The sequence below is a fragment of the Perca fluviatilis genome, unplaced genomic scaffold (genome assembly GCF_010015445.1).
Source record: "Perca fluviatilis unplaced genomic scaffold, GENO_Pfluv_1.0 PFLUV_unplaced_scaf_22, whole genome shotgun sequence".
Lineage (NCBI taxonomy): Eukaryota > Metazoa > Chordata > Actinopteri > Perciformes > Percidae > Perca > Perca fluviatilis.
Window position 1 is genome coordinate 40,091 of NW_024375636.1, and position 25,922 is coordinate 66,012.

The following is a 25,922-nucleotide window of genomic DNA, read 5'->3' on the forward strand; positions in this document are numbered from 1 at the left end:
CTGTACAGTAGGTGTTTTTAACCACTGACTGGTTTTGTCTCAGTGTGTTGTGGGTGCAGTGCAGAATATATATTGTGTTTCTATCTGGAGGAATCTGGAAGAACCTGAACCCAGCTGTGTTTCCATGAAGAGGATTAGGGTTATGGGTAAAGATCAACGTCACTCTGTTGATCAAAGGTGAGGATTTCAAATTGATAATCAGCAGGACTAGTAAACGTTTACTACTACAGGGAGACCTCTGATACACTGTTATCATCCCAATATAATTTCATGGACCTTTACCTTGTGTTTGTCTCAGTGTGGACAGACAAATTGTGAGCTAATTATTCCTGATTTCTCCACAGAGTGGACCAGGAGAGCTCAGAGATTCCCAGTGGTCAGTCTGCCCAGCAGCATCAAACACAGCTGGACTCCATATTTATGGTCTGTACATGTACAACAGCTACTTTTACATCTATTCTCTTCACAATCATCTCCATGCTGCACTTTTTAGACCAGTGGATTTTCAGTCTGTCCATAGATCTGAGGTTTGCTTCCATGATTTCACTTTGATTTGTCATCCATATAATCTTCTGTTCCAGCTGCTGGAGGAGGACATCGTTACTTTTGTGAAGAATGAGCTGAAGAAGATCCAGAAGGTTCTGAGTCCAAATTACCCAGAATGCTTAGAGAATCAGAGGGAGGATGAGGAGGTGTTGGACAGTGAGGATGAAGAGCACAGGAGGAGCAGCAGAGAGGCATTTCTGAAGATCACGCTGCACTTCCTGAGGAGAATGAAGCAGGAGGAGCTGGCTGACCGTCTGCAGAGCAGTAAGAGGATTTCTCTAAAGATTTAACATGCTGGATAAATGGGATGTTTACTAATGTCTCAAAAGATGGACCAAAATATATTAATTTACTCATTCGCTGAGGAAATGTTGACAAATGTTCTTTGACGTATTGATCTTCTTTGTTTTGTGTTTATTCAGGAAGTCCTGCTGCAGTTGGTAAGCAGAAACTCAAATCTAAGCTGCAGAAGAAATTCCAGTGTGTGTTTGAGGGGACTGCTAAAGCAGGACACCCAACCCTTCTGAATCAGATGTTCACAGAGATCTACATCATAAAAGGAGGGACTGCAGAGGTCAATAATGAACATGAGCTCAGACAGATTGAAACAGCATCCAGGAAACGAGACAGACCAGAAACAAGAATCAGACAAGAAGACATATTTAAAGCCTGGAAGCCTGGAAGAGATGAACCAATCAGAACAGTGATGACAAAGGGAGTGGCTGGCATCGGGAAAACAGTCTTAACACAGAAGTTCACTCTGGACTGGGCTGAAGACAAAGCCAACCAGCAAATTCAGTTCACATTTCCATTCACTTTCAGAGAGCTGAATGTGCTGAAAGAAGAAAAGTACAGCTTGGTGGAACTTGTTGATCTCTTCTTTAGTGAAACCAAAGAAGCAGGAATCTGCAGGTTTGGAAAGGTCGTGTTCATCTTTGACGGGCTGGATGAGTGTCGACTTCCTCTGGACTTCCACAACACTGAGATCCTGACTGATGTTACAAAGTCCACCTCAGTGGATGTGCTGCTGACAAACCTCATCAGGGGGAAACTGCTTCCCTCTGCTCGCCTCTGGATAACCACACGACCTGCAGCAGCCAATCAGATCCCTCCTGAGTGTGTTGACATGATGACAGAGGTCAGAGGGTTCAGTGACCCACAGAAGGAGGAGTACTTCAGGAAGAGATTCAGAGATGAGGAGCAGGCCAGCAGAATCATCTCCCACATCAAGACATCACGAAACCTCCACATCATGTGCCACATCCCAGTCTTCTGCTGGATCACTGCTACAGTTCTGGAGGACGTGTTGAAGACCAGAGAGGGAGGAGAGCTGCCCAAGACCCTGACTGAGATGTACATCCACTTCCTGGTAGTTCAGTCCAAAGTGAAAAACATCAAGTATGACAGAGGAGCTGAGACAGATCCACACTGGAGCCCAGAGAGCAGGAAGATGATGGAGTCTCTGGGAAAACTGGCTTTTGAGCAGCTGCAGAAAGGCAACCTGATCTTCTATGAATCAGACCTGACAGAGTGTGACATCGATATCAGAGCAGCCTCAGTGTACTCAGGAGTGTTCACACAGATCTTTAAAGAGGAGAGAGGACTGTATCAGGACAAGGTGTTCTGCTTCATCCATCTGAGTGTTCAGGAGTTTCTGGCTGCTCTCCATCTCCATCTGACATTCATCAACTCTGGAGTCAACCTGCTGGCAGAAGAACAAAGAACCTCCCGGTGGTCTGAAGTGTTCAGAGACAAATCAACATGTTTCTACCAGAGTGCTGTGGACAAGGCCTTACAGAGTCCCAATGGACACCTGGACTTGTTCCTCCGCTTCCTCCTGGGTGTTTCACTGCAGACCAATCAGACTCTCTTACGGGGTTTGCTGACAGAGACAGGAAGTAGCTCACAGACCAATCAGAAAACAGTTGAGTACATCAAGAAGAAGATCAGTGAGACTCAGTCTGCAGAGAGAAGCATCAATCTGTTCCACTGTCTGAATGAACTGAATGATCATTCTCTAGTGGAGCAGATCCAACACTCCCTGAGTTCAGGAAGTCTCTCCAAGATAAACTGTCTCCTGCTCAGTGGTCAGCTCTGGTCTTCATCTTACTGTCATCAGAAAAACATCTGGACGTGTTTGACCTGAAAAAATACTCTGCTTCAGAGGAGGCTCTTCTGAGGCTGCTGCCAGTGGTCAAAGCCTCCAACAAAGCTCTGTACATGCACAAGCAACTATCCAGATCAAATTGAGTTTTTCTTAATTCAGAAGAAAATATACATTGTTTGTAATTGTTTTCTTATGTATTGCTGATTCCTCTTCAGACTGAATGGCTGTAAACTGTCGGAGATAAGCTGTGAAGCTCTGTCCTCAGTTCTCAGCTCCCAGTCCTCTAGTCTGACAGAGCTGGACCTGAGTAACAATGACCTGCAGGATTCAGGAGTGAGGCAGCTGTCGGCTGGACTGAAGAGTCCACACTGCAGACTGGAAACTCTCAGGTTATTCTACCTTCATTAAAAAAAAGTAAGCTCTTTTTTTCTTAATTCATCATTATTAAATGGACTGGCTGAATATCCTTTTTAGGCTCAGTGGCTGCAACGTGTCAGAGAGAAGCTGTGAAGCTCTGTCGTCATTCCTCTTCTCCCCGTCCTTTTGTCTGAGAGAGCTGGACCTGAGTAACAACAACCTGCAAGTGTTTGACCTGAAGAAATACTCTGCTTCAGAGGAGGCCCTTCTGAGGCTGCTACCAGTAGTCAAAGCCTCCAACAAAGCTCTGTACTTCTGTCGGCTGGACTGAAGAGTCCGCACTGCGGACTGGAAACTCTCAGGTTAGTGTTCAGTTATTCTGAGATGTTATTTTCTTTAAATGTTAATTATTTAGTGAACTGACTAAACAAAATTAAAAGAGTGAATGAGGTTTAGAAGTCCTCTCAGATCAGAAGCTTGTCAACATTGTAATGTCTTGGTTCTAAGCACATAAACGTGACTTGGATATACAGTTAGGTCCAAGTGTATTTGCACAATGACAACATTTTGTTATTTTGGCTCTGGATTTAAAATCAAACAATGATTATCTGCTTACTCTCAGCTTTGACATGAGAGTATTCACAGCTATGTTGAATGGACTTTGCAGGAATTATAGTTGGACCCCATATTTAAGGGGACAAGTATTTGGACAAGAGGCTATGCATCTGTTTCTTTGTGTTTGCATGTATGAGTCAGGCAGAGGTGGAAAGAGTACTAGAATATTGTACTCAAGTAAAGGTACTGTTACTTTAAAGACATGTTACTCAAGTTAAAATACATTTGTACAAATGTAGTTAAATCCAAAGTATAAAGTAGGTCAGTATAAATGTAGTCTGAGTAAGCGTTACTGCGTTAAATGTTTAAAAGGTGAACAACATCATCAATATGACCCCTTACGTTGTATCTATGGCTGATTCTGTTTTATTAATGGAGCTGGACGCACATAAAAGAGACTCACTTCCACTCTGACAGTTAGTCATAAATGAATGTAGAAATGCTCAGCTTTTTGCATCTGTTTCACTGTCAATGAGAAGAACTACAAACAATTGCAACTTCACTGACTAGCGAGGTTCTGCAACAGAGCAAAAATAACGATCAGTTATTCTCACAGAATCACAAACAATGTTTTACTCTGAGGTTACGAACTCTCACCTTAAATCAGATGTCTCCCTTATTAAAACAACCATTGTTTGTAATTGTCTTCTTATGTATTGCTGATTCCTCTTCAGGCTGAGTGGCTGTAACCTGTCAGAGAGAAGCTGTGAAGCTCTGTCCTCAGTTCTCAGCTCCCAGTCCTCTAGTCTGACAGAGCTGGACCTGAGTAACAACGAGATGCAGGATTCAGGAGTGAATCAGCTGTTGGCTGGACTGAAGAGTCCACATTGCAGACTGAAAACTCTCAGGTTATTCTACTTTTATTAAAAAAAAATTACAACCTAAGCTCTTTTTTTTCTTAATTTTTCAATTATTAAATGGACTGTCTGAATATCTTTTTTAGGTTCAGTGGTTGTAACCTGTCAGAGAGAATCTGTGAAGCTCTGTCCTCAGTTCTCAGCTCCCAGTCCTCTAGTCTGAGAGAGCTGGACCTGAGTAACAACAACCTGCAGGATTCAGGAGTGAAGCAGCTGTCGGCTGGACTGAAGAGTCCACACTGCAGACTGGAAACTCTCAGGTTAGTGTTCTGAGATGTTATTTTCTTTGTATTGTAATTATTTAGTGGACTGACTAAACAATATTAAAAGAGTGAATGAGGTTTAGAAGTCCTCTAGTCTGAGAGAGATGATCTTGGAGCTTGTCAACATTGTAATGTCTTGGTTCACAGCACATAAACTTGACTTGGATATACAGTTAGGTCCAAGTGTATTTGGACAATGACAACATTTTGTTATTTTGGCACTGCATTTGATCGACGTGCATCAACATGAGAGGATGCTGGCGTTGTTTGTTTGCCGCTTCTCCATCTGCTATTCTGCTATTTTCTTGTGTTTTTCCTGTTCCTCTACCTCTGGAAAGTCTCTGTACCTCTGGACACCCTCTCTGCAGGTTCCCGAAGCCGCCTGGGCTCCTCGACCGGACTCTCGCCTCTTCGGTTAGCCACTAGCTGGCTGCCCCCGTTTACCAAACGCGTGGCGGCTAATCCTAGCTGCTACAGCGGCTAACCCGATTATTGACCTCCTTCTCACAGGCAACCTCCACCAGACGCGAGCCGTGACCGATACTGGACTTTCATCTCCTCCTGTCATGCCGTGGATAATTCTGGTACTCACATCATTCATCCACCTCTGTGCTCCTAGCCCACGGCTAACCGCTATTACGGAGCTCTCAGTCCCTCCGCTCGGCATCATGATCAAATATTCAACTCTGCAACTGGTCGAACTTGTCAACTACTCCATTCCATCCTGCATCCCAGTCATCAGACAGCTCGGACTTCTACGTCGACCCCACAGAAGCTCTCGCCGCAAGTTTGTTTTCTTCCACCACGGACAATCCATTACATCCATCTGGTCACCTGCACGCTCTGTCACACCTGTCCCACGTCATCAGAATGCTTCACCCACTGGCTCACATAGGGCTGAACGCACCATTAGGCTGCACAGAAAACCTGGACTGGACTACAGTGCTTTCCCACACTTAAAAAACAAATTATAAATAAAATCCAACACAATTCACATAAATATAAAATACTGCTCAATACACAAAAAAAAAAAACCCCACACCCCACCGACCACACGCACTGCTAACCGGGACAACCTCAGATCTCTCCAGCCTGCCCCCATCCCACCACCCTCTCACCATGCCAACTTTGCCCTCCTCAACACACGATCACTCAACAATAAAGCCCCTGCCCTCCATGAACTCATCCTCGACAACACTCTCGACTTCCTTCTGCTCACTGAAACCTGGCAACAACCCAATGACTTCTTCTGCCTCAACCAAGCATCCCCCCTTGGCTACAACTACATCTGCAAACCCTGCCCCTCCCGCCGTGGAGGTGGGCTCGCCGTTATTTTCAATCAGAACTTCCGGATCACAGAACTCACCCTCCCCTCAATATCATCGTTTGAATTTCTTGCCTTCAAAGCTCTTTCCTCCATGACAGTCATCCTCATTTACCAGCCACCTAAACCAAATCCCTCCTTCCTCTCTGATTTTACTGAACTCCTCACACTAGCCTCATCTCTCTCTCCACGTCTGCTGCTACTTGGTGACTTAAACATCCAAATGGACTTCTCCCTCACCCAACATGTCACATTCCCCACCCATGAAAAAGGACACATCCTTGACCTGGTCTGCTCCACAAACCAACCAGTGCTTGACCTCCATCCATGCCTCTTTCCCCTCTCTGATCACAAACTGATACGTTTCACCATCCCTTCTCCAACCCCACACCCCCGCCTCCTCAGAGAAATCACCTTCCGCAACCTCAAATCTATCGATCCCCACCATCTCTCTGACCTGCTCTCCACCACTCTCCACCTGAACTCAACCCTCACCTCTCCTGATGACCTCACAAACCACCTCAACTCCACTTTGTCTACCTCCCTCAACACTCTGGCCCCACTCAAAACAAAAACTGTCACTTTTAACACCTCTTCACCCGACCCCTTCTCCTCACTGCCTCCTCTCCCAGTTTGACCCGGTCACTCCTCCTGAAATCTGCTAACTCATCAGCTCCTCCAAACCCACCACCTGCTCCCTTGACCCCCTCCCTACTCCACTCCTGAAATCCTGCCTCCCCGTCCTATGCCCCTACCTCACTAACCTCTTCAACTCCTCACTGTCCCTCACCGCCCAATATCCAACCTCCCCTTTCTGTTTAAAACCCTGGAACATATAGTTGCCGCACAACTACAAACCCATCTTCATGCCAATAACCAATTCGAACCCGTCCAATCTGGTTTTCGCCCCCTCCACAGCACAGAAACTGCTCTCCTCAAAGTCTTCAACGACCTCTTCACCTCTCCTGACACCGGTTCCCTCAACATCCTCATCCTCCTTGACCTGCTCACCAGACTCAAAGACCTCAGTATCGAAGGTACTGCACTCAGCTGGCTCCACTCCTACCTTTCCAACAGATCCCACTTCATCTCTCTCCATAACCACACCTCTGCCACAGTCACTCAAGGTGTTCCCCAAGGCTCCGTACTCGGCCCCCTCCTCTTCATCATCTACATCCTCCCTCTTGGTCAGATACTCCGCCACTTCAACCTGGACTTCCACTGTTATGCCGTTGACACCCAGATCTACCTCAGCACCAAATCCCCCCACAATCCTCCCCTCTCCCACATCAACTCGTGTCTATCAGCTATTAAAACCTGGATGCAACACAACTTCCTCAAACTCAACAGCGACAAAAAAGAATTCCTCCTCATCGGCTCCAAATCTACACTCAGCAAAACCAATAACCCCACTCTCACCATCGACGGCACCATTGTCTCCCCATCTCCCCAGGCCCGCAACCTTGGCGTTATCTTTGATTCTACCCTCTCCCTTGAGCCTCACATCTGTCAAGTCATTAAAACCTCCTTCTTTCACCTCCACAACATCGCCAAAATCAGACTCTCTCACACACCCCCCGCTGGTGAAAGACTCATTCACGCCTTCATCTCCTCCCGACTGGACTACTGCAACTCACCTCTCCTCGGCATCAGCTCTACCAACATCAACCCACTCCAACTGGTCCAGAACTCAGCCTCCCGCCTCATCACCCGCTCCAAATCCTGGCACCACGTCACTCCTGTCCTAAAACAACTCCACTGGCTTCCTATCTCCCACCGGATCACCTACAAAATCCTGGTCCTCACCTACAAAGCCCTCCACCATCTGGCTCCCTCATACCTCACTGACCTCCTCTCCCCCTACCAACCCTCACGGTCCCTCAGATCCACATCAGCTGGTCTCCTTTCCATCCAAAAGTCCAAACTCTGCAGTATTGGGGACAGAGCATTCTCCCGGGCAGCTCACAGGCTCTGGAACTCCCTCCCCCAAGAGATCCGCACCTCTAAGTCCCTCACCATCTTCCAGTCCCGCCTCAAGACCCATCTCTTCACCTCTGCATATCCGTAGCCCCACGCCCCCGTCCCCTTTCATCTGGGCCTGAATCTTGTTTTGTTCTGTTTTGTTCTGTTTTGTTCTGTTTTGTTCTGTTTTGTTCTGTTTCTATAATCTACCTGCCCTGTAAAGCAACTTTGAGTCTTTGAAAAGCGCTATATAAATTCAATTTATTACTGTATTTGAAATCAAACAATGATTACATGCTTACGGTGCAGACCCTCAGCTTCAGCATGAGAGTATTCACAGCTATGTTGAATGGACTATGCAGGAATTTTGGTTGGACCCCATATTTAAGGGGACAAGTATTTGAACAAGAGACTGCATCGATTTCTTTGTGTCTGCATATATGAGTCAGGCAGAGGTGGAAAGAGTACTAGAATATTATACTCAAGTAAAAGTACTGTTACTTTAAAGAAATTTTACTCAAATAAAAATACTTTTGTACAAATTTAGTTAAATTCAAAATGAAAAGTAGGTCAGTATAAATGTACTCTATGTAGGGCTGCACAGTATGAGGGAAAATATATGATATGTGATAACGTTGAATATCGCAATAAAGATATTACTTGCCATAAATAAACAGATATTAAAGTGTTTGTTACTTATGTCGTTCTGCTGGTTGCAGTTGTTGGGAATTGGTAAAGGTACATATTCAATTATTGGCAATTTATCAAAGATGTTTTATCAATATTAGTAAAGTTATGAATATGTGTATTCATAACTTTACCAAATTGACAATCAAAACGGGGCACCACCCTGGAATGAGGTACCAATACTTATACTGTGAAAACAGTCTCATAGGTGGTGTTGCCTTTTAAAATACAGATCTTACTTCATGTGATTAATTTATCTCATATTTATAAAGTGAACGGGAAGGGTGAAATTCAAGTACTTACCTGTTCATCCAGCTGTTACTATAACAGATACAAACTAGAAAATTCCGCAAGAAATTTTGACAGTGTGCCTACTACTCCGAATAACACTGGCTAACAGTAAATCTGCTCTTTGACACGTCTTGAAAAGAGAGGACAACACGGCCTACAGTAAAGAGTCTCCATGATAGGAGGTGTGTGTGTGAGAACTTGTTGCTATGGTGATTTCTGCAGTGAGGGAGTAGAGGAGGGAGGGGGAGACAGTATCTTTAATGGGTCAAACATGTCCATTTAATGATAAATATTCCTCTCCAGTTTGTTCTGTAATTCAAAAACCGTAGGTCCAAACGGCATCATCACAAGAGAGATAAAAGTCTGGCGAACGAATTGATGTGGTTTCTGTTTGTGGTGTTAAATATATGCGACACAGAGCAGGTAACAAACAGGGAACCGTCTGTGTCCTTCCAGATATTTTTTTTCATTGTTTCTATCGGCCGTTGGTGCGAACAGAGCCAAAAGTTTATGTCCGGTGGATTCCATAGTTGCATGTCTGCGACCGGCACAACACTTCCTACATTTTGACCAACCATGATGTATGAAGAGTGAAAACTGTAGGGGAGAGAGCAATTTGTTTGGAAAAATTTCAGAAAATCGTACAGCAGTTCCCCCCTCTGTCCTCCCCTCTGGCTCTCAGCATTCCGTACATATACACACATTGGAAAATCTGAAACGGTCTGAAAAGGGATATATGTACATGTAGGTGTGACCCCCCAGGCCTCCGAGTTTCCATGTAGGCCGCACTCTTTGTTTAAGATGGCACTCAGGCCTGCATGTGGTACATGTGGTTCCCTTTGTCTTAGAGGGCCCATGCCATGAGGCCTTTGTTTAAAAGACAGTGTTTAACCACACTGCTCGGTCCCAACACAGTGTTCTTCTAAAATACAACAATTGACTTATTGAATTTAAAACAAATGAAAGGAAACAATTTCAAACATTCTTCTATGGAACAAATTGAACATTGAATTGAATATAAATTGGAACCACTAAAAAAGAATGAGTTACATTTAAAAGTGCAGTTTTCTAGCTTTTTTCTTTCAGCTAACACAAAACATCACTGAGTGTCTTGTGCGATATGTCGCAACCTTTCGTGATTTATATATTGCACCAGTTGATATTGCAATGACGATAAAAAAAAACAATATATTGTGATGCCCTAACTCTTAGTAAAAGTTACTGCAATACATTTTTAAAAGGTGAACAACATCATCAACATGACCCCTTAAGTTATACTTATTGCTGATTCTGTTTTATTAATGAAGCTGGGCACTCATAAAAGAGCCTCATTTCCACTCTGACAGTTAGTCATAAGTCAATGTAGAAATATTCAGCTGTTTGCACTATCTATGAGAAGAACGACAAACAAGTGCAACTTTACTGGTTCTGCAACAGAGCAAAATAACAATCAGTCATTCTCACATAATCACAATCAATGTTTTACTCTGAGGGTACGTCTCTCACCCATAAGGACCCACTGTGACACACGTGTCACACACTCTTTAAATGTTCTGCAAAGTTTCTCATTCAGCTTTATCCTTGATTTTAACTCATGAAGCCCCTAAGTGACACTGATGAAACATCCTGGTAGCGGTCATTTGACAGTTTGTCAATTTGTGTTTCCATGACAACATTTCCAAAATGGCTGTATGCATGGTCAACAGATTTGACAGAACTAGCCAATTTTTAAAAGCATTGTTTTTTGTTTCTAAGGTAAGATTCTAGTCATTTAAAGTTTCTAATGCTTACATTACATACACACAACACGTCATATATTACAATTAACCTGTTCTGTCCACATTTGTTGAACAAATTGATATAAAACACATTAGGTAAATATAATTTTGGCATATTTGTCACTTTAGGTTTTTAACCATAAAAGAGTCACGGAAAACCTAATGTGACGCCTGTGTTACAATAATAAAACTTATGATGATCAATTTTTAAAAATGACTCTAAACACCCGAATATATATGTAACATTTCAGATCCCTGACATTACAGGGGGTTATTTAAAAGAAAATCTCAGAAATGTGTTCTATGTGGTCTATTTAGTCTGTGGTGTGCCCCCCATAATTTTCCTTTAAGGGGGAATAGGTTGGGTTCTTATGGGTTAAATGTGATATCTTCCTTATTAAAAAAACATTGTTTGAAATTGTTTTCTTATGTTTTGCTGATTCCTCTTCAGACTGAGTGTCTGTACGCTGCCAGAGACAAGCTGTGAAGCTCTGTCCTCAGTTCTCAGCTCCCAGTCCTCTAGTCTGAGAGAGCTGGACCTGAGTAACAACGACCTGCAGGATTCAGGAGTGAAGCAGCTGTCGGCTGGACTGAAGAGTCCACACTGTAGACTGGAAACTCTCAGGTTAGTGTACTGCTGATTGTGTTTGTAAAATGATAACACTCTGAACTGTTATTTACTTCATATATTATTTATTATCTTATCCTTTTTTGGCTGAGTGGCTGTAAGCTGTGAAGCTCAGTCCTCTAGTCTGAGAGATTCAGGATCTATACAGGGTTTTCACTATGGCAAGCTGTTTTATCATTTAATAGCTGACTGGATATATATTACATATATCCATAATTCAATTCTTCCTAGTCAAAAAGAACATTTCAAATAATTACAACCTCGTTCTTCCTGAGCACATTATTTCTTTTAAGTTCCTTCTGTATACAGGTAGGGAGGATGAGCTGCCTATCAGGTTTCATTTAATCAAAGTTGATTGAAACAGTTTGGTCCCATAAAAGATCTTTTTCAGTCTTCATTAGCACCTTGTCAACCAAAGCTAGTGTTAGCTGGTAACTAAAGGGAAAGTTGGTTTGTACATGCAGATGAATGACGTCAGGACCCAGAGGTCCATGTTTACCTGACCATAACTCTCCACTGGGTGAGGTGGAAAGAGGTGTAAAGAGTACCAGAATATTGTACTCAAGTACAGTTACTTTAAAGAAATGTTATTAAAGTAAAAGTACTTGTGTACAAAGATTAACGACTAAAACTGTGTTTGCACAAAGACAGAGATATGCAGACACTGTGCTTTCAGTATTATAAAGTTGCATGAACCGTACGTTGATACTGTTTTATTAATCTCAATTATTGTGGAACTGGACGCACATACAGGAGCCACATGTTCACTCCCACAGTGGATAAGTGGATGTTGAAATGCAAACTGGACAGACGGCAGCAGCTCTCCCATTGTTTCTCTGTCATGATTCATGTTTAATGGAGGATCTGACTGAAGGTGTATGAAGTTGTTCTGACTTTTTCTTCCTGCAGGATGAATGGTGGACTGCGGTGGTTGAGACCTGGTCTGAGGAAGTGTGAGTGTGTTTAAAGTTTGATTCATAAGAACTCAGCCGCATGTTACACTAGATCTTTACATTTTCTTGACTGAAGTATGATGATAATTTCACCAGTTTCAGTCAAGATCTGTTTTCTGTCACTGTGCCTGGAAAGATGTTAGAATCAATCAATCAATCAATCAATAGTCTAGACAACAGAAAGCTAACTTTGTTTCTTTTGACTGTCACTAAACTGGAGGATGTTTAATGAACTGTATTTGCTGATTCTTGGTATGAACATTAGCTTCGGTACATCGGTCAGAATGCATTTGACAGGACCCCAGTATCAGTTTACTGAACTTTATTGTGTTAGCTTGAAGGCACAGCAATGCACACAGTACTTATTCACTTCAGGCTAAACCTGTGAACCTGAGGCTCTGCAAACAGAAATGGGAGTACAAAGTTAGTGCCTATAAAATACAATCCAACAATAAGTATGCTTCACATTCTTAGGATACAATTAGACATATTCATAACTAACCAAATGAACTAAGTTACTCAATTTACCTTAATATCAAACTACAGTACTCAAAATGCTTTAATATCAAAGTAATTTACAAAGGCTGCCATCATAAACCAAACACATCAACTAACACTAACACAATAAGAAGCCGTTATGGCAGTGACAATATTTTACATAGAGGCTTAATTATTTAAATTAATTTCCATTGCCTATACAGAAAGGGAATTATTTTTGCATTGCATAAGAATCTGATGGGAATAAGAATGGGAATGGGATGTGAGATAACGTTATTCGCTGTGAGACAAAGTCAGTTCAGAGGGGCACTAAAACTTACTTCTTGCAGCTTAATGTGTGTTAGCGCCATCCTGTGGTGTTCAGAGGACGAGGTCAGAGCACATTCATTTTGAACAGTAAACAGTCAGTTTCAACAGATCTCCTTTAGTAGCCAATCAGAATCGAGGATTCACCCAGACCATTGTATAACAGATGATAACTTGCAGCTGTATTGTGTCTTGTTCTCTCCATCAGATGTCTGTGAACTTGAACTGGACACAAACACAGTACACAGAAGACTCAAACTGTCTGATAACAATAGGAAAGTGACATATGTGGAGGAGGATCAGTCATATCTTGATCATCCAGACAGATTTGACTCCTGTCCTCAGCTGCTATGTAGAAATGGTCTGACTGGTCGCTGTTACTGGGAGGTCGAGAGGACAGGAGATATTGATATATCAGTGAGTTACAGAGGAATCAGAAGGAGAGGAGGCAGTACTGACTGTAGGTTTGGATGGAATGATCATTCCTGGAGTCTGATTTGCTCTGATTATGATGGTTACTCTGTCAGGCACAATAACAGAGAAACAGTCCTCACTTCCTCCTCCCAGTGTATGTGGACTGTCCTGCTGGCACTCTGTCCTTCTATACAGTCTCCTCTGACTCACTGATCCACCTCCACACCTTCAACACCACAATCACTCAACCTCTTTATCCTGGGTTTATGGTATGGTCTTGGTCCTCAGTGTCTCTGTGTCCTCTGCAAGACTGAGAGTCTCTCCTGTGGACAGAAACACTGACTGAAGATCAGCTGCTGAAATCAAAGTTCAGTCTGTTCACCTGCATTGTAAAGCAGATCTGTCTCAGACTCAAACACTAAACATTAATTTGTCTGATTTCATCTCTTTGATTATCAACATTTAAACTGTTTAACTAGAAACACCATGATTCCAGCTGACTCTCTTTCCCGAGGATACAATGTATAAAGCTGAGTGAATGTGATGTTTTTAAGTTTTTGGTAAATCTGTGTCCATGGATACGAGCTATACCGAGAGTTTCTGTGATATCAGATTTGTGTTGTAATAAACTTTTATATTCAAGTAAGAACTGAGGCTCTGAGACTAAGACTAAAATATTAAACTTAAAGTCTGAAACTGAGCTCTGAAAGAAACTCTATGCTATGCTGAATTAATCAGAAAGCAGAAACGATTCATAAGAAAAACTTAAATTCATGTGTAACAATTTTTTTTGTAATTCATCAATTATAAGTTTCTAAAAACACTGAAGTATATGTTGCCATATTTTGCTGGCTGTACTCTGCATTTTGCTTGATTGAAGATGGGGGCCTAAGTGCTGCATTTTGTACTATGTGTTGTGTATTGGGTTTGTGGTGTTATACCCCTGGAGTCCAGGGTGAGCATATCATGCTCTCACCTATACACACCTGCAAGCTATAATCACTCTGATGTTTCCTTTGTGTCACTACACCCTGAGGAAGGCTCAAGCCAACACACAGTGTATTTTTAATTTCTTGTCCTATTTAATAAAGGCCTTTTTATTACTTTTTGTCACCAACCATGAGTGCCTGGACTTGATTTTTTTTTGGTGGTAGAAAATTACACTAAAAACGAAAATAATACATCCAAGAACACTGCCGCTAAACTCCCATATTTAATATAATAAAATACCAGCTTTCCCAAATGGTGAACACATTTGATGAAGGGATATTTTAGGCCACTTAACTCCCACCACACATCTTGACCATCAATTAGCCTGATTAGGTGTGAGCTACCCAAAAGGCCCCACCCATGACATTTTCATAGACTTTTTCACCTATACATCCCAAAAGAGAGGGGTTTTTTTCTATTAAATATATCCAAAGAGACACATGATATTACCATGCACAGAACTAGAGAAAAAGGGAAAAAGAAAAAAAAAAAAAAAGGGAAAAAGAAAAAAATGGGAAAAAGAATTTTTTTTTCTTTTTCCCTTTTTCTCTAGTTCTGTGCATGGTAATATCATGTGTCTCTTTGGATATATTGTATTTTAAAAAGCACCCCCCCCCCTCTCTTTTGGGATGTATATGGTGAAAAAGTCTATGAAAATGTCTGGGCGGGGCCTTTTGGGTAGCTCACACCTAATCAGGCTAATTGAAGCCAGATGGTGTGTCAGCTGAATGTGAGCCCTACATATATCCCTTCATCAAATGTGTTCACCATTTGCCTGAAGAAGACCCAGCTGGGTCGAAACGTTGCATTTTTATATTAAATATGGGAGTTTAAAGCAGTGTTGCGGACATTATATTATTTTCGTTTTAAGTATTTTCATTTGTCCTGCACCTGCCAGAAGGTGGGATGTGCACACAGTTACTTTTTTTAGAAAATTACACTAAAACATGTTAAACACTATAACGAATATGTTCATAAACCTTTTTAAGTTAACTGATTAAAATAAATAAGTAAAATAGTTGCCGATTAATGTTCTATGAGTAACCCTTTCACCATAGGCTCGTAATATGAAAAAAACACTTTATGCAGCAATCAAAGTGTTAAACCCTTGGACTACATACTTGGTAAAATGGTGAAAGAGACATCTCAGTGTATAATAAATCTGTCTAGGGTAAGCTATGACTCTCGTTATGACTTAAAATGGCCATATTATGCTCATTTTCAGGTTTATAATTGTATTTACCCACTAAACATTGGACATCGGATAGACGTGTAGATCATGTCTATATTGGGTCCGTCGGTCCACGACCAATTCTGGACATCTATTCGACGTCCAAACTAGGTCCATTATTTGGTCGTCCAACCATGACCCAACTTGGACATCATATTGACGTTCAACATTTGACCTTTGACTTTGTCTACGACAGGTGCAGGAAATTATTAATAAATGTAATTTTTTTTATTTACAAATATCAACATTGTTGTTGTCAACATGATTAATTCATATGAATACAGATGATTTATAAACAAACACGATTTATTACGTGTATGCTATTTATTTATTCAGTATACCATGTTTTTTTTTGTTTTTGTTATTTTTACATTTTTCCCTTTTTCTTTAACGTTTATTAGTTTTAAGTAGCCTAATCAAGCATATATGTATTTTTGCATGTATCTGTTTATTTATTTGGAAATGCGATATGTGGGAAATTAGAGTTCAGAAAATAATTTCATGGTAGCCTATCCACAGTGACAGTTAAAGAAATCATAGACAGTTAAAGAAAGGAGAAAATTAATTGCATTTTTACTTCCGGAACCGGCTGTGGGCGGGACTGTTACCTCAACAGCCCCGCTCAAAAATCACATTGATTTTCTATATATATATATATTTCTATATAAGGATTCATAAAAATCTTTGAAGCATGTATTTATTTCCAGCGGGTCTATCGTTAAATCCCCTTGCGGTGTCCTAAAACTATTTATTGCTCGGTCAGTTTGTTGTTTTTTGATTCTCCAAGCTAAAAGTTTTCCAGCCTTCTCTCCTTGATCATGGTAGGTTTTCTTCAACCACATTAAACTTTTGGCACTTTCATCTGTGGACATTTTATTATATTTAGCTCTTAATATAAGCAATTCCTTTTGTTTTAAATCATCATCTTTTACATACAGGTCATTTTCCAACGTTTTGATTTGATTTTCCAAATGTACCCTTTCCAATTTATAGTGTTTTGTTTTATAGCTGATGTAACTAATAATCTCTCCCCTGATGAACGCCTTAAATGCTTCCCATCTGGCACAAGCACTAGTTTCATCAGTATTTAGTGCAAAGAAGCTGTCAACTTTTGAGTCAATAGTGTCAACAAAAGCGTGGTCTTGCAGCCATCTCGCCTGGATTCTCCAATTAGGTGGGCTATGGACAATTTTGTCGATTTGGATTTTGAGTGATACAGCAGCATGGTCACTTATCACGATACCATCATACCAGCATTCGCAAACCTTGGGTAAGAGTTCCCTGGAAATAATTAAATATTCTATGTTGAAAGGTGACGCCAAATCCTCCATCATCGAGCCTCCACAGGCAGCCGCTCAGCCTGGTGCATCGTGGGTGATTTGTGTGTACTTGTATAACAGGAGTAATGATTTTTATCAGGATTCCGTTCTCTCCAGACGTCAACTAGATTAAGATCCTCTATAAAGTGTTTAAGTAGTTCTCTAGTTTGTGTTTTACCCGTGTCACAGCCCGTTGAACGATCTATTGTTGGATTTAAAGCACAATTTAAGTCCCCTCCTAAAACAAAATATCCGTTCATGGTAGCTATTCAAGAAATATATTCCTAAAGAAACTGGGGTTATCCTTATTGGGACCATAAATACTAACTAGGTTCCATGTCATTGATAAGATATTGCATTGGACGATAACATATCTTCCACCTGAGTCTCGGATAGTTTTAACAATCTGCAATGGTATTGTCCGGTGAATAAGGATAAGTACTCCCCTTGCATAATTATTATAACATGCATATATTACTTGGCCAGGCCATCTGCTCTGTACACGCTTTAAGTCTGCAGTTGTCATGTGGGTTTCCTGCAAAAATATGATTTTAGAATTGAGATGTCTAATCCTACTCATAACTTGTGTTAACTTTGTAATTTTCCGAAGCCCCCTGACATTCCAACTCGTTATTTTTATGTTGGAGGAGTTACAGTTATGATACATACTTATCTTCAAAAGGCATCAGCTGATTTACCCGACGTGTAAACAAACCCACGTTATCCGTCTATAGTAGCGTCCATACAGTTTAATGTTGAGTCTTGGAAATAACTGGGCTAAATGAAACTATTTTTAGCCCATTTTCAAGAAAGCGAGCACGGCGGCTATGCCAGTTTGAGCTATGCTAGCCTCCTCCTCGTTCTCGGTTGTTGGCTCGTTTCTCTGTTTTTGCGAACTTCTTGCACGTTTGAAAATATCACTCTCCTTGTTCGACACGGTTTTTGACATGGTTGCTGTTGAACTAGTAAATATAACTAGGGGATTTATATTGAATTCTGCAAGGCTGTGTGGAGCAATCAAGTTATGCCGCCATCTTGGTCTAAGCCCACCGGAAGTCCAGTTAGGTGCCTGTTAATTTACTTAACTTGTGGCCCAAAAGTCTGTCTTTTATCTGTGAGGCAAAAGGATGCAATTTCTCAAAAACCAATTGCACTGAGAGGGAAGATGCCAAGTGAATTTGCTTGATAACCGTGGGGTTTGCATGAACTTGATAGGTGGAAAGCCACTGAACTACGGCAGTTTTTGCTGTACACAGGTCCTGTGGTTTTGAAAACTGTGTTGTCGCCTGAAAAAAACACTTCTTGTCCTTGACGGTATCCATGTCGATAATGCTGGAGTCAGATGAGCGGATTCGAAATGCCTATCTCCAATATTCTCATGAACTAGTCAAACATTTTGTCATGTGCTGTGCTGACCTGTATGGCAAGACCTTTCCTGTATACAATGTACATGCACTAATTCATCTCCAAGAGGATGCCAGACACTTCAACTGGTCCTTAAATTACATTTCCTGTTTTCCATTTGAAAACTACCTGCAACAAGTCAAGAAACACGTGAGGAGCGAGAGAAGTCTCTTGGAACAAGTGACCAGGCGTTTGTCAGAAATCGAGCATTCAGAAGTGGACAATAGCCAAAGAGGCCCTGAAGTGCTTGCCTCTGTTAAAGAAAAGGACAGTTGTTTTTTTGAGGGACAACAGCTTTGCTTTTGTTCGACAGAAAAATGCAGACGGGACTTCTGCGCCAACATCACACTTCACCATTATTTCACCAACCGTGTAGCTCTGGACTTCTGAACATAGTGTGCATAGGAAATGGTCATGTCAGGATGAAAAATGCACTACTGCAAGAAAGGGATCTGTTCTGGAAGGTGGCTTGCCTCCCACAAGAAGCTGGTGGTTTTGACCTCATACCCCTTCGCCATGGTCTGGAACACACATATTAAGGTTCAGTTTTCTTATTCTTTTAGTTAGATTCCATCAGGGATCATCAAAGCTGATCACCTGTTTCCATTTTTTTTGTATCTTCTTTGGTGACTCCTTCATGTCCTTTCTCACTGCATTCATAAACCTCCAGGCCTCTCTCTGTCCTCACAATATCCTACTCCCAATGTAACCCTCATCGCTCTTTCGTGCATGTCCAAACCCTCTCAACCTCTGAACTTTGAACTAAAATTAAAAAACTTAAAGTAACATGCATATGCTTTCCTTTCCAGGTCATGTACACAAGGGCTGTTTGGAGGGAGGGTACCCGAGAGGAGGAGGGTGTATTTCCTGACAGTTGGATCGCCAGAGAAATGAAAACCATTAGATGGCCACGTAAAATGAGCGCTACAAAAACAGAAAAAGCTATAAAGGAAAAATTAACCCCCAGAATGACTGGATGACATTCTCATTAATCAAAATAAAAATTACTTCAGGCAAGTTTTGGGTAGATGAATAGAAAATTAAATACATTTCCAAGTCAAAATATTGTTGAATTGTTTTTGTTTTAAGGTGAATTGTCTAATTTCTAGATAAGCGTCGTGAATGTGACACCTACAACCTGACCAGCCAGGCAGAGAATGAGGACGATGAGGTGATTAGATTGATGAGGAAGCAAACTAAAAAAAAGGAATACCAGAGGGTTTTGTTGGAAATGGTATGTTTCTCATTCTCAAATACTTTATACATTTGAAATATAAAATCGGTTGCTACAAATTGGGCCTCAAATTTGAGACATCAATGTTTGTTTTTGCAGAATTAACAGATTCGGATGAGGAGTGTGTCAGGGGTAATGGGTTTTCTCTTAATGAATTTATAATTCCAGTTTCAAAATAAATCAAATTCTTTAAGATTTATATATTTTTGGATATGGATATGCTTAGTTTTATATTATTACCTCTGTATAGGTGTCAAGCTATCCACCTTCCCTACTGCACCAAGGAAGCTGCAGCCCATTGAGGACACCAACATGTTGCACAATACTTGTGAGTACTGATGTCAACTTAAGAAGCATGATAATGTGCTGTGTACAACATGAGTCACAGGCTCTTTCATGTGTTTTAACCCACGAAGATGGAGCCATGTCTGGCCAAGTGGAGCATGTGGACAGTCCCTGGGGCAGTGAAATATCCACTTCTAGTGCAGTGGCGGCTGCTGGTCATTCAAAGAGGGGAAGCTCATTTTTGGCCTACATCATAAAAATTGTCCATTTATTTATATTAATATTATAATAATATATATAATAATAATAATGCAATAATTAAATTATATAATTATAATAAATAATAATATAATTAGTATAATAATATCCGTGAGAAGGTTTCATGAAGAGGCATGGCCAGCAGTACATTTTCTTTGTCACAGCACTTCCAGTCAGCCAGCTAACTCTGTCATACCAGGAGAGCTGAACAGACCTGTTACTTTGCTTTACTTTGCTAAATCAATCTTAAGTGTTGATCTAAACCTGCTGTTTAATACTAAGTTTATCCTCATAAGGAAGACTTTCAAATGGCTTTGCCAAAATCAGGTCGACAATATTAGCATTGTTTGCTAGCTGGCTAGTTCACCCCTACAACACTAGCCTAGCCTACTGTATGAATGAATGAATGAACAAACGATCTAACAAAACGAAATTAAACTCGAAGGAGGAAATGTGGGAATTAAGTTAAACTGAAACAAGGAATGTGGTGTATAATTGTATGAAATGTATGATGAAAATTGGCTTTCAGTTTTGCCAAGCAAATACCAAGAAATAGTATGCAGCAGTTCGTCTTTCAACAACACTTGCAAAATCTGCAATGGGACTGAGCTGAGCTCTGCTTGAAGTTGAACAGCTTCGGCAACTTTTTATAGTACAAAATCGCTGTCAATCAAAAGGAGATACAGTCCTTCGACAGACCCTCCAATCATCACACAGCAGCCCAGCGTCCAGGCCAGCCCACTCCTCCATTGACCCCCCATTTATCCAATGACTGTCTAGTTTTGAAGCACTGAAAAAAACTGCTCAAATCAGTCCCATTGAAGTCCATGGACGCTAGGCTTCAACCGGCAAATTGAGTCAGCTAATTCTGAACTAACTCGTCTTCGAGATGAACGTATTCTAACGCATTTTAGTCAATAAAATGTTAACACAATAGCACATATTTGACCATTACATTTTAGACATTTTAGGGGAAGCTTGTAGTCTTAAAGAAATCGCCACTGTTCTAGTGAGTATTTACTTTTCCCCTTGCACCAACCATCGCACTGCACAAAGTCATAGTCCATTCAAGAAGAGTAGTTTCTCACTGCTTGTAAATTAAGCATAGTAATGACTCAAGTATCACTTTATCCGTTGCACCAACCAAAAGTCTATTCAGGACAAAGTGTTAATCACTGCTTGAGAATCACGTTTGGTAATGATTTCTTTTCTTTTCAGTTTTCACCCCACCCCACTGAAAAGAGGTCTACCAAAAACCCAATTCTTTAGACTCAGAAGAATATGTGAGACCACTGAGGATTATATGGAAAAAGCAAATGAGATGAAAGACAGATTTGTACAGCGAGGCTATCCAATGGAATGGGTTGACAAATCACTTGCTAAAGAAAAGCAAGAAAAAAGATAAGCTATTTTCTGTCACTTGTATCACTACTTACTCTCCTCTCTCACATACCATACGTCCTGTTTTTAAAAAATATTGGCACATTCTAAAATCGGATCCTGAACTTTCACATGTTGTCGCCACTCTTTGTATATAAACGGGAGAAGAATCTCAGAGATCTTCCAATTAAGAGTGTCATCCCTTGTGCCTCCACTCATATAGTGTACATTTTAATGTGTCCATGTGGTCTGGTGTATGTAGGCAAGACCATAAGGCAGTTAAATCAACGCATTAGCGAACATAAGAGCTCTATTCGCAGAAACGACCGGGATTATCCGGTCGCGGTACACTTTAATAATCATAAGCATGACATCTCGTCATTGCGCTTTTGTGGTATTGAACAAGTCAGTCTTCCAAAAAGGGGGGGCAACCATGACTTGCTACTAAAAAGACGCGAGGCATATTGGATATTTACTTTGCAGACGCTATCGCCAAAAGGCCTTAATGGTGAATTCAATCTCAACATTATGTTGTGCTAATTTGATATTTTTTCCTTCTTTTTTCCTTACTAGTTTATCCTCGGTAACTGTTCATTGTACACGTGAATGTGGACTTCTACAATGTAACTTAACCAATGTGATGATCCACTTTTGAATGGACTGTGTCCTCTTTGATTAAGTGTAGAAAAATAGTGGGCTAATGACAATGCACTGATCATCAATTGTTTTTTTCTGCCTTTTCCTGTTCACAGTCCGTGATGGGAGTGCCACTTTTGTGAATGAATGACTTCATTCAAGAGCTGGACCTGATTGGTCCTGATTAGTCAACCAAACTATTTAAGGCTATGGTTGAGGTGAATGTGTGAATTTACCTGATGAAGGTCTGAGACCGAAACATTGTATTTTTCTAATAAATTATTGCTTGCGTAATGGTCAGTGTGCGGGATTTTCTCTAAAAACATTTTGATCTGCCCGACAAAAGAGGTGTGCAAAACAGTTTTCTTACGTTTTACAGGCTTAATGAAATGTTTCAGACTTGAATGGCTTAGAGGATCAGAGTGTGCCAATTTTCTTACCTTTTTGTTTCATTTCAATAATTGTACATATTTGAATATTCTTCTGTGTTTTTATCAGGCTCTCGTTAGGGGTGGTACGGTTCTTGAAAAAACACCCGAACCGCTCGGTTCGCTAGTCTCGGTTCGGAGCATGTGTGTTCCGCACGGTTCGTCAGTACACTGTTAAGCTGCACTAACCTCTTACTGCCGTAGTGCCCACTTTATACCATTGACATATATATTAAGCTTTATACACCTATGTTAAAACACTAACTGGAAATGACGAGCGGGATGGGCGTGACAAACGCAACCCATGGCAGCTGATTGGATGATTGCGTCACATGGGTCTGGCTGGTCCCTAATTTCAAAACTGTCATGGCGGCTCGTTCAGAATACGATCTCATATTGTACTAAAATAGTTCACCGAAACGTGTTTCTGAAAACATTTGAAGCAAGAAATAGGCCATGCAGTTGCTGAATCTGTCTTCATTTCAGATCAACAAAGGTCTGTTTAAAAGATTTTCGTCAGATTTTGAGAGACACCGAGCCGACCGCTCCTCAAGTGGAGTGGGGCGCCGCTGCAGGTCACGTCACGTCACCTGCAGAAATGTCAAGTGGGAGAGAGGCTGACCGGAGCTGTAGGATGCGCCAGCGTCGTTTATAGTCTGGTGTGTGGGAACATTTTGGATTTCATGGTACCTATGATGAAATAAAACAATATATAGAACTGCCACTGTGTGCATGTTTTGTGCAACATGCATTCAATATGCTAATTTTAGCTATATGCTGAAGTATATTCTGGAGTGTTGAAGATTAAAAGAAAAAAATAACAAGAACCGTACTGATCCGAAAACCGTGACCCTAAAACCGTGATACGAACCGAACCGTGGGTTTTGTGAACCGTACCACCCCTAGCTCTCGTCATGCAGCAAGAGATCACGCGAGGGGTGGTTATCGCTCCAGGTAAAGAAGCAGGACAGGGCACAGCGTCAGTAGTGGCTGGCTTCTACTGGTTGGTCTCCAGCCCTTATTTTTGGTCAACCAGTAGGGGTTAGTCTGTTTCAGTGTTAAAACATGTTATTGTCAGTTATAAATGTATGGCCAATTGATTAAATTTAAATGTTAACAGGTCAGCAGTAGGTCCAGCGGTGGATCCAGCATCAGGTCCAGGCACAGCGATTGTTCAAGGCACACCTTTAGGTCCAGACATAATGGGTCTCGGCACAGTGATGGTGTGAGGCACACAGTTTTTATATCGCTGCTATATTATGTTGTCAGTCAGGTCCAGACTTAACGGGTCACGGCACAGGTCCAGACATGATAACCGATCCCGTAGTGATGCCCCTAGTCCCCGGGCAGGTCCACACATAATGAAAGATTGTGGCGATGTGATGACCGATCCCGTAGTGATGCCCGATCCCGTAGTAACGCCCTAGTCCCCTGGCCAGGTCCACACATGACAGATCACAGCACAGTGATCTCAGCAGCACCCCCTATGACAGGCATGGTGAGTTGTCGGCTGCGTTCACACTACACTCAATTAGGATTATTTTGCTATTCAGGTCACCCTGGCTGCCTGTTCACATTACACAGTGCACACACTGCTTTTGCTTACATTTTCTTTAGGCCTCATGACCAAATTTTATTTGAAGGGCAAGGGGAAAAGTGGGAAGCGCCCTTTAGAGGGGACAAAGGTTTATAGAGCAATACAATTTCAATTCAATTCAATTTTATTTATAGTATCAAATCATAACAAGAGTTATCTCGAGACACTTTACAGATAGAGTAGGTCTAGACCACACTCTGTAATTTACAAAACCCCAACAATTCCAGTAATTCCCCCAAGAGCAAGCATTAGCAGTGGCCATTGCGACAGTGGCGAGGAAAAACTCCCTTTTAGGAAGAAACCTCAGCAGACCCAGGCTCTTGGTAGGCGGTGTGTGACAGTGGCGGTTGGGGGTGTGATGAACAGTGGTGTAATAATAGAGATAATGGAACAGTGACTACAATGGTAGTTGTAGCAGTTAATGTCATAGCCAGGCACAGCAGGGCGTTATGGGATGTAGCGTAGAGCATGGGTGGGCGCAGTGGACGCGACAGGACGCAGCAGGACACAGCCAGACATTGCAGGGAATCGCAGAGCAGGGTGTAGCAGGTACACAGCGACAGCTGCACCCAAGACCCAGGTCTTGGTGTCACCATAGTCCAAGGCGATGTTCTGGGCAAAGAAGAAACATAATGATTACGTTAGTAACAAGCATTTCTGGGACAGGATGCACATATAGGAAACAAATGAAAAGAGAGAGGAGAGAGCTGCTCATTGTGTCATAGGAAGGAAGGAACTTCCCTGGCAGTCTAGAATTATAATAGCATGGCTAAGAGAGGCAGGTTAAAGAGAGGTGCCTGATCGGGCTAGAACTCTCCCCAACTGGATCGGGCTGTACTTGCCTGCCTCCCTCTACTCTCACTATATTATTGATTATATGATAGGTAAATCTGATGATTGTAGAGAAGCAGAGAAAAGCAGGGGTGCTGTGTCTGAAGCTATACACCCTGCCCTGCCAGTCTAGGCGTACACTGCAACTCCTCATTCCCGAACTATAAGCTTTATCAAAGAAGAGCGTTTTCAGTTTAGTCTTAAATGTGGTGACGGTGTCTTCCCCCCGAACCCAGATTGGGAGCTGGTTCCATAGGAGTGGGGCCTGGTAGCTGTAGGCTCTGGCTCCCATTCTACTTTTAGAGACTCTAGGAACCACTAGTAGCTCTGAGTTCTGGGAACGCAGTGCTCTAGTGGAACAATAAGCTACCTAGAGCTTTTCTAGATATGATGGTGCTTGACCATTTTGAGCTTTTGTAGGTCAGGAGAAGGATTTTAAATTCAATCCTGGATTTTACAGGAGGCCAATGCAGAGAAGCCAATACAGGAGAAATATGATCTCTTTTCTTAGTTCTTGTCAGAACGTGTGCTGCAGCATTCTGGATCAGCTGGAGAGTCTTAAGGGACTTATTTGAGCATCCTGATAGTAAAGAATTACAGTAGTCCAGCCTGGAAGTAACGAATGCATGGACTAGTTTTTCAGCATCGTTTTGTGACAGGATGTTCCTAATTTTGGCAATGTTACTATAGATGGAAAAAGGCTGTTCTTGTGGTTTGTTTTAGATGGGCGTTAAAGGATATAT

The 25,922-nt window shown here is 41.6% G+C and overlaps 1 long non-coding RNA gene and 1 pseudogene across 1 annotated transcript; both read left to right on the plus strand.

Annotated features, from left to right (window-relative positions):
• Window positions 1–14,692, plus strand: part of LOC120555188 — a 38,471-nt pseudogene extending 23,779 nt beyond the window's left edge.
• A 4,955-nt stretch (window positions 14,693–19,647) lies between these two features.
• On the plus strand, window positions 19,648–20,092 carry LOC120555189. Its single transcript, XR_005638646.1, has 3 exons — window positions 19,648–19,764; window positions 19,864–19,896; window positions 20,015–20,092. It is a non-coding gene; the product is annotated as an uncharacterized LOC120555189 (long non-coding RNA).
• The last annotated feature ends 5,830 nt before the right edge of the window (window positions 20,093–25,922 follow it).